General features: G+C 44.2%; 1 non-coding gene across 1 annotated transcript; it reads left to right on the top strand.

The window, feature by feature from the left end:
• Positions 1 to 907: 907 nt before the first annotated feature.
• On the top strand, positions 908 to 988 carry trnas-aga (transfer RNA serine (anticodon AGA)). The gene has a single exon. It is a non-coding gene; the product is annotated as a tRNA-Ser (tRNA).
• The last annotated feature ends 5,679 nt before the right edge of the window (positions 989 to 6,667 follow it).

Here is a 6,667-nt window from a genome sequence, read left to right as displayed (position 1 = left end):
TTGTGAGTAACTCAGGGCACTGAGGGAGTGTGAGTAACACATGGTACTCAGGGAGTGTGAGTAACACGGGTTACTGAGTGAGTGTGAGTAACACGGGTTACTGAGTGAGTGTGAGTAACATGGGTTACTGAGTGAGTGTGAGTAACACAGGAGTCTGAGGGAGTGTGAGTAACACAGGGTACAGAGGGAGTGTGAATAACACAGGGTACTGAGGGAGTGTGAGTAACATAGGGTACTGAGGGAGTGTGATGTGTATGTGTTTGTTTGTGGGGTTGGGGTTGAAGCCCAGATTCTCACAGAGACAGAATCCAGATTCTGACAGGACCAGAAAAGCCGAGTGGTTCAGGCGTTGGCCTTAAAATTCAATGGGCTTTTCCCGCGTGGGTTCGTACCCCGCATCTCTGTATATGTATATGTTTGAGTCTTTTTTCTCACTCAGTCTGCCTCTCCTTCTCAGTCTCACACAAACTGTGTCTCGTTGTCTCTATCTCGCTGTCTGTCTCTCCCTGTTTGTCGGTTTGTCTCTGTCTCTCAATGTGTCTGTCGACTTCTCATGGTGTCCATTTCTGTTCACAGTGGCTCGATTCCTGCTCTGACAGAGCTGGTGCTCGTCAGTTCCTCGTTAGTAGAGTGGTGAGTATCGCCGCCTGTTATGCGGGAGACCGGGGTTCAATTCCCCGACGGGGAGGCAGTTGTTTCAGATTGTAGAATTTTACTTCTGTTTCTTGGTCGAGATTCATATTAAAAAGTTCCAGAGCAATATCGAACTGTAAAAATACAGGTAGAGGAGATTGCCTCATCCAGATTTTTAGGAAACGGAGAATTTTTCAGGAGTCTTTGGCCGTCTGCTGCACAGAGATGGATGACTGAGTTTTTTCTGAGTAACGTTTAAAAAGGCAGCGACACAGTAGTCGTGGCCGAGTGGTTAAGGCGATGGACTAGAAATCCATTGGGTTATCCCGCGCAGGTTCGAATCCTGCCGACTACGACTCTCTCGCATTTTCCATTCCATTTCACAATTTGACCAGTTTTCTGCCAAACTGATCCTGAGATCGATGGAATAACGTCCCACACCTTTCAAAACTTACATGTTTTTCTCATTTTTATTAATCTGCAATATTCACGATACATCCGTTTAAGAAATCGCAAACATCAGTCAAGTTGCGACAGTGATTCAGCCTGTCTATCCCTCGAGATGTCTGAGGCATCTGTGCATGCCCGTTGGTGCGTGCAAATTTTTGGTTATGTGTGTGTGGGTCTCTGTGTCTGTCTATATCTATATATGTCTCTGTGTATGTGCAACTGTCTGTGGAAATCATCATCATGAATTTGGTATGTCCTGGAACTTATAAAAAAGACTTGGGGAAAATAATAAGGTTGTGAACTTTTGTATCGGCTTTGGTTCAGTGGCAGCATTATCGACTGAATCGGGAGTTTGTGTGTTCAAGTCGCACTTCTGAGAATTGAGCATTATCATCTTGGCTAACACTCAAGTGCAGCACTTGGGGAATTTTGCAATGTTGAAGCTGTTGACTTTCGGATGAAATGTTAAATTGAAGCTCCGTCTGCACCCTCGGGTGGATATGAAAGGTCCCAGAGCATTACTCGAAACAGAGTAGGAGAGTTGCCCCCGTGTCAATATTCCTAAAAAGTATCGTAAATGGTCACTGAAAGCCCATGTGTATGTGTTTGTATGTGGGGTTGGGGTTGAAGCCCAGATTCTCACAGAGACAGAATGCAGTCTTTCACATGACGAGGATAGCCGAGTGGTTGAGGCGTTGTCCTTAAAATACAATGGGTTTTTTTCCCGCGTGGGTTCGTCCCCCACTCCTGGTATCTGTTTAATTTAACACGGATTTCCTCCCATTCTGATCAGTGAGACCGGATTTTCATCGGTTGAATCAGCAATTTTCTGCAACAATGTGACACTCTGAACCGATAATGAAATGAAATTGTGAAATGTATCTGCGTCGCTCGGTCTCTACCTCTCTCTCTCTTCAGAGAGTTGTGTATGTGTTTGTATGTTTGAGTCTTTGTCTCTCTCAGTCTGACTCACTCTTTCTGTCCCTGTTTCTCTGTTTGTCTCTGTCTCTCAATCTGTCTCTTTCTCACGGTGCCACGTCTGTTCCAATGGGATTCTCTCAGACTCTTTGTCTGACTGGCTCTCTCTTTCCCATCATTTCGGTCTGTCCCTGTCTTTGCCTGTCTCTGTTAGTCCCTGCCTGTAAGCTGTGAAGTATTTCCATCATTTTCTGTTTTAGTCTATATCGCTCTCTCTCCATCTGTCTCTCTCCTTGTCACTGTCTTTATCATTGTCTTTCTATCACTATTTCCCCCTCTCTCTTAATAGATCACACACACACATCTCTGTATATGGAAATGTTTGATTCTTTTTCTCACTCAGTCTGCCTCTCCTTCTCAGTCTCACACTTTCTGTCTCTCGTTGTCTCTATCTCGCTGTATGTCTCTCCCTGTTTGTCGGTTTGTCTCTGTCTCTCAATGTGTCTGTCGACTTCTCATGGTGTCCAGTTCTGTTCACAGCTCGCTTCCTGCTCTGATAGAACTCATGCTCGTTTGTATAGTGGTGAGTATCCCCGCCTGTTCCGCCGGAGACCGTGGTTCTACTTCCCGACGCGGTGGCAGCATTTACAAAATGCAGAATTTTACTTGTTTCTTGGTGTTGATTCATATTAAAAAGTTCCAGAGCAATATAGAACAGTACAAATACAGTAAGAGGAGATTGCCTCTTCCAGATTTTTAGCAAACGGAGACTTTTTCCGGATTCTGTGGCCGTTTGCTGCACAGAGATGGATGACTGAGTTTTATCTGAGTAACATTTAATGATGCAGCGAGCCAGTAGTCGTGGCCGAGTGGGTAAGGCAATAGACAAAAAATCCATCGGGGTTTCTCTGCGCAGGTTTGAATCCTGCCGACTATGTTTCTCAGCATATTTAATTCTGTTTCACAATTTAACCACGTTACTGCGAAACTGATTCTGAGATAGATAGAGCAACGTCCCACATCTTTCGATGCAGCCGCTGTTTTCTTTCTTACATTAATCTGCAGTATTCACGATACATACGGATAGAAAAACGCAAAAGCCAGCCAAAGTAGCCTCAGTGACCCTGCCTGTCTATCCATCTATTTGTCTAAGACAACCTGTGTAAATCTTGATCTGAGTGTCATGGTACATCAGTCATTGAAAGTTGGCATGTAGGTGCAGCAGTCGGTGAAGAAAACAAATGGCATGTTCGCCTTCATAGCTAGGGGATTTGAGTATTGGAGCAGGAAGATATTACTGCAATTGTACAGGGCCTTGGTGAGGTCACACCTGGAATATTGTGTTCAGTTTTGGTCCCCGAATCTGAGGAAGGACGTCCTTGCTATTGAGGGAGTACAGCGAAGGTTCACCAGCATGATTCCTGGGATGGCAGGATTGACATATGAGGAGAGACTGGATCAACTGGGCTGGTATCCACTGGAGCTTAGAAGAATGAGAGGGGATAACACAGAAACATATAAAATTCTGACGAGATTGGACAGCTTAGAGGCTGAAATAATGTTCTCGTTGCTAGGGAGTATGAGAACAAGGATTACAGTCTAAGAGTAAGGGGTAAGCCATCTAGGACCGAGGTGAGGTGAAACTTCTTCACTCAGAGAGTGGTTTACCTGTGAAATTTTCTACCGCAGAAAGTCGTTGAGTCCAGTTCGTTAGATCTATTCAAAAGGGAGTTAGATATGGCCCTTACGGCTAAAGGGATCAAGGGGTATGGAGAGAAAGCAGGAAAGGGGTACTGAGGTTGAATGATGATCCATGATCGAAGGGCCGAATGGCATATTCCTGCACCTAATTTCTCTGTCACTACCTTTCTATGTTGATGCGTGTAAAGTTTTGGTTATTGTGTGTGCGTGTGTCTGTGTATGTCTATCTGTATGTATGTCTCTGTGTATGTGCAACTGTCTGTGGAAATCATCACCATGAATTTGGTACGTCCTGGACCTTTTTAAAAAACTTGGGGAAAATAATACGGTTGTGAACATTGGTATCGGTTTTCGTTCAGTGGCTCCATTCTCGACTGAATCAGGAGGTTGTCTGTGTAAGTCTCACTCCTGAGACTTGAACACATCATCTTGGATGACACTCAAATGCAGTACATGGGGAATGTTGCATTGTTGAAGCTGTTGACCATCGGCTGACATTTTAAATTGAAGCTCCATCTGCCCCCTCGGGTGGATGTGAAAATTCCCAGAGCCTTAGTCGAAAAAGAATTTGAGAGCTGCGCCCGTGTCAATATCACGAAAAATGTTCGTAAATGCTCCCTGAAATCCAATCTCTCTGTGTGTCGCTGTGGGAATGGAGCTGAAGCCCAGATTCTCACAGAGGCAGAGTCCAACCACTGACAGGATCAGGACCAGGATGACCGAGTGGTAAAGGCGTTGGACTTAAGATGTAATGGGTTTATTGCCCCGTGGGTTCAACCCCTCCTTCTGGTAATTCCTTCATTAAACAGAGATTTTTCCCATCCTGCTCAGTGATATCCGATTTTCATCTGCTGAATCTCCAATTTTCTGTAACTATGTGACACTCTGAGCCGATAATGAAATGAAATTGTGAAATGTATCTGTGTCGCTCTCTCTCTTTAGAGAGCTGTGTTTGTGTTTGTGTGTTTGAGTCTTTGTCTCTCTCAGTCTACCTCTCTGACCCACTCTGTCTGTCCCTGTTTCTCTGTTTGTCTCTGTCTCTCAACCTGTCTCTTTCTCACGGTGTCGAGTTCTGTTGCAATGGGATTCTCTCAGACTCTCTGTCTGACTGTCTCTCTCTGTCACATTATCTCTGTCTGTCCATGTCTTTGCCTGTCTCTGTTAGCCCCTGACTCTAACCTGATAAGTATTTCCATCATTTTCTGTTTTTGTCTCTATGTCTCTCTCTCTCTATCTGTCTTTCTCTCTATCTGTCTCCCTCTTTGTCTCTCTCTTTGTCCCTGTCCTTTTCTCTGTCATTCCATCGCTAATTGCCTCCCTCTCTTTATGGAGCATGCAAATACATCTCTGTGTATGTATGTGTTTGAGTCTTTTTCTCATTCAGTCTGATCCTCCCATTCAGACTCAAACTTTATGTCTCTCTTTGTCTCTATCTCGCTGTCTGTCTGTCCCCGTTTCCCTGTTTGTCTCTGGTTCTCAATGTGTCTGCCTCTTTCTCACCGTGTCCAGTTCTGTTCGAATGGGATTCTCTCAGTCTCTCTGTCTGACTGTCTCACTCTTTCCCATCATCTATGTCTCTCTATGTTTCTGCCTGTCTGTCTCTCTTTGCCTGTCGCTGTTAGTTCCTGTCTCTAACCTGCTGAGTATTTCCATCATTTTCTGTTTATATCTTTGTCTCTCTCTCTATCTGTCGCTCTCTCTCTATCTGTCTCTCTCCTTGTCACTGTCTTTATCACTGTCTTTCTTTCACTCTTTCCCTCTCTCTCTTTATTGATCACACTTACACATCTCTGTATATGTCGGTGTTTGAGTCTTTTTCTCGCTGTCTCTGACTGACTTTTCAGTCTCACCCTTTCTGTCTCTCGTTGTCTCTCTCTCGCTGTCTGTCTCTCTCTGTTTGTCTGTTTGTGTCTGTCGACTTCTGTTCACAGCTCGATTACTGCTCTGACGCAACCCGTTCCCTCGTCCGTATAGTGGTGATTATGCTTTCCCTGTTAGGCGGGAGAACCGGGTTCAATTCCCTGACGGAAAAGCAGCTTTTTCAAAATGTCGAATTGTTCTTCTGTTTCTTGGTGTAGATTCATATTAAAAAGTTCCAGAGCAATATAGAACAATAAAAATACAGCAAGAGGAGATTGCCTCTTCCAGATTTTTTGCAACGGAGACTTTTTCAGGATTCTGTGGCCGTCTGCTGCACAGAGATGAATGACTGAGTGTTTTCTGAGCAACATTTAAAGTGCCAGAGACGCAGCAGTTGTTGCTGAGTGGTTAAAGCGATGGTCTAGAAATCCTTTGGGTTTTCTGTGCATTGGTTCGAATCCTGCCAACTACAGTTCACAGCATTTTTCATTCCATTTTACAATTTAACCAGGTTTTTGCAAAATGGATCCTGAGATCGGCGGAATAATGTCCCACACATTTCAACACTGACATCTATTTCTCATTTTTATCAATGTGCAATATTCATGATGCATACGGATAGAAAAACGCAAAAATCAGCCAAAGTAGCGACAGTGATTCAGCCTGTCTATCCCTCTGTGTGTCTCAGGCATGTCTGTTGGTGCATGTATATTTTTGGTTATGTGTGTGGGTGTGTGTGTCTCTGCGTCTGTCGTTCTGTATATATGTCTCTGTGTATGTGCAACTGTCTGTGCAAATCATCACCATGAATTTGGTATGTGCTGGAACTTTTTAAAAAGACTTGGGGAAAATAATACGGTTGTGAACTTTGGTATTGGCTTTAGTTCAGTGGCAGTATCCTTGACTGAAAAACGCAAAAGACAGCCAAAGTTGCAACAGTGACCCTGCCTGTCTATCCATCTATTTGACGAAGGCAATCTTTGTATATCTTGATCTGGGTGTCATGATACATCAGTCATTGATTGTTGGTATGCAGGTGCAGCAGGTGGTGAAGAAGGCAAATGGCATGTTCCCCTTCATAGCTAGGGGATTTGAGTATAGGAGC

The sequence above is a fragment of the Pristiophorus japonicus genome, chromosome 23, assembly GCF_044704955.1.
Source record: "Pristiophorus japonicus isolate sPriJap1 chromosome 23, sPriJap1.hap1, whole genome shotgun sequence".
NCBI classification, from domain to species: Eukaryota; Metazoa; Chordata; class Chondrichthyes; family Pristiophoridae; genus Pristiophorus; species Pristiophorus japonicus.
This window is presented reverse-complemented; position numbering and strand designations above follow the sequence as displayed.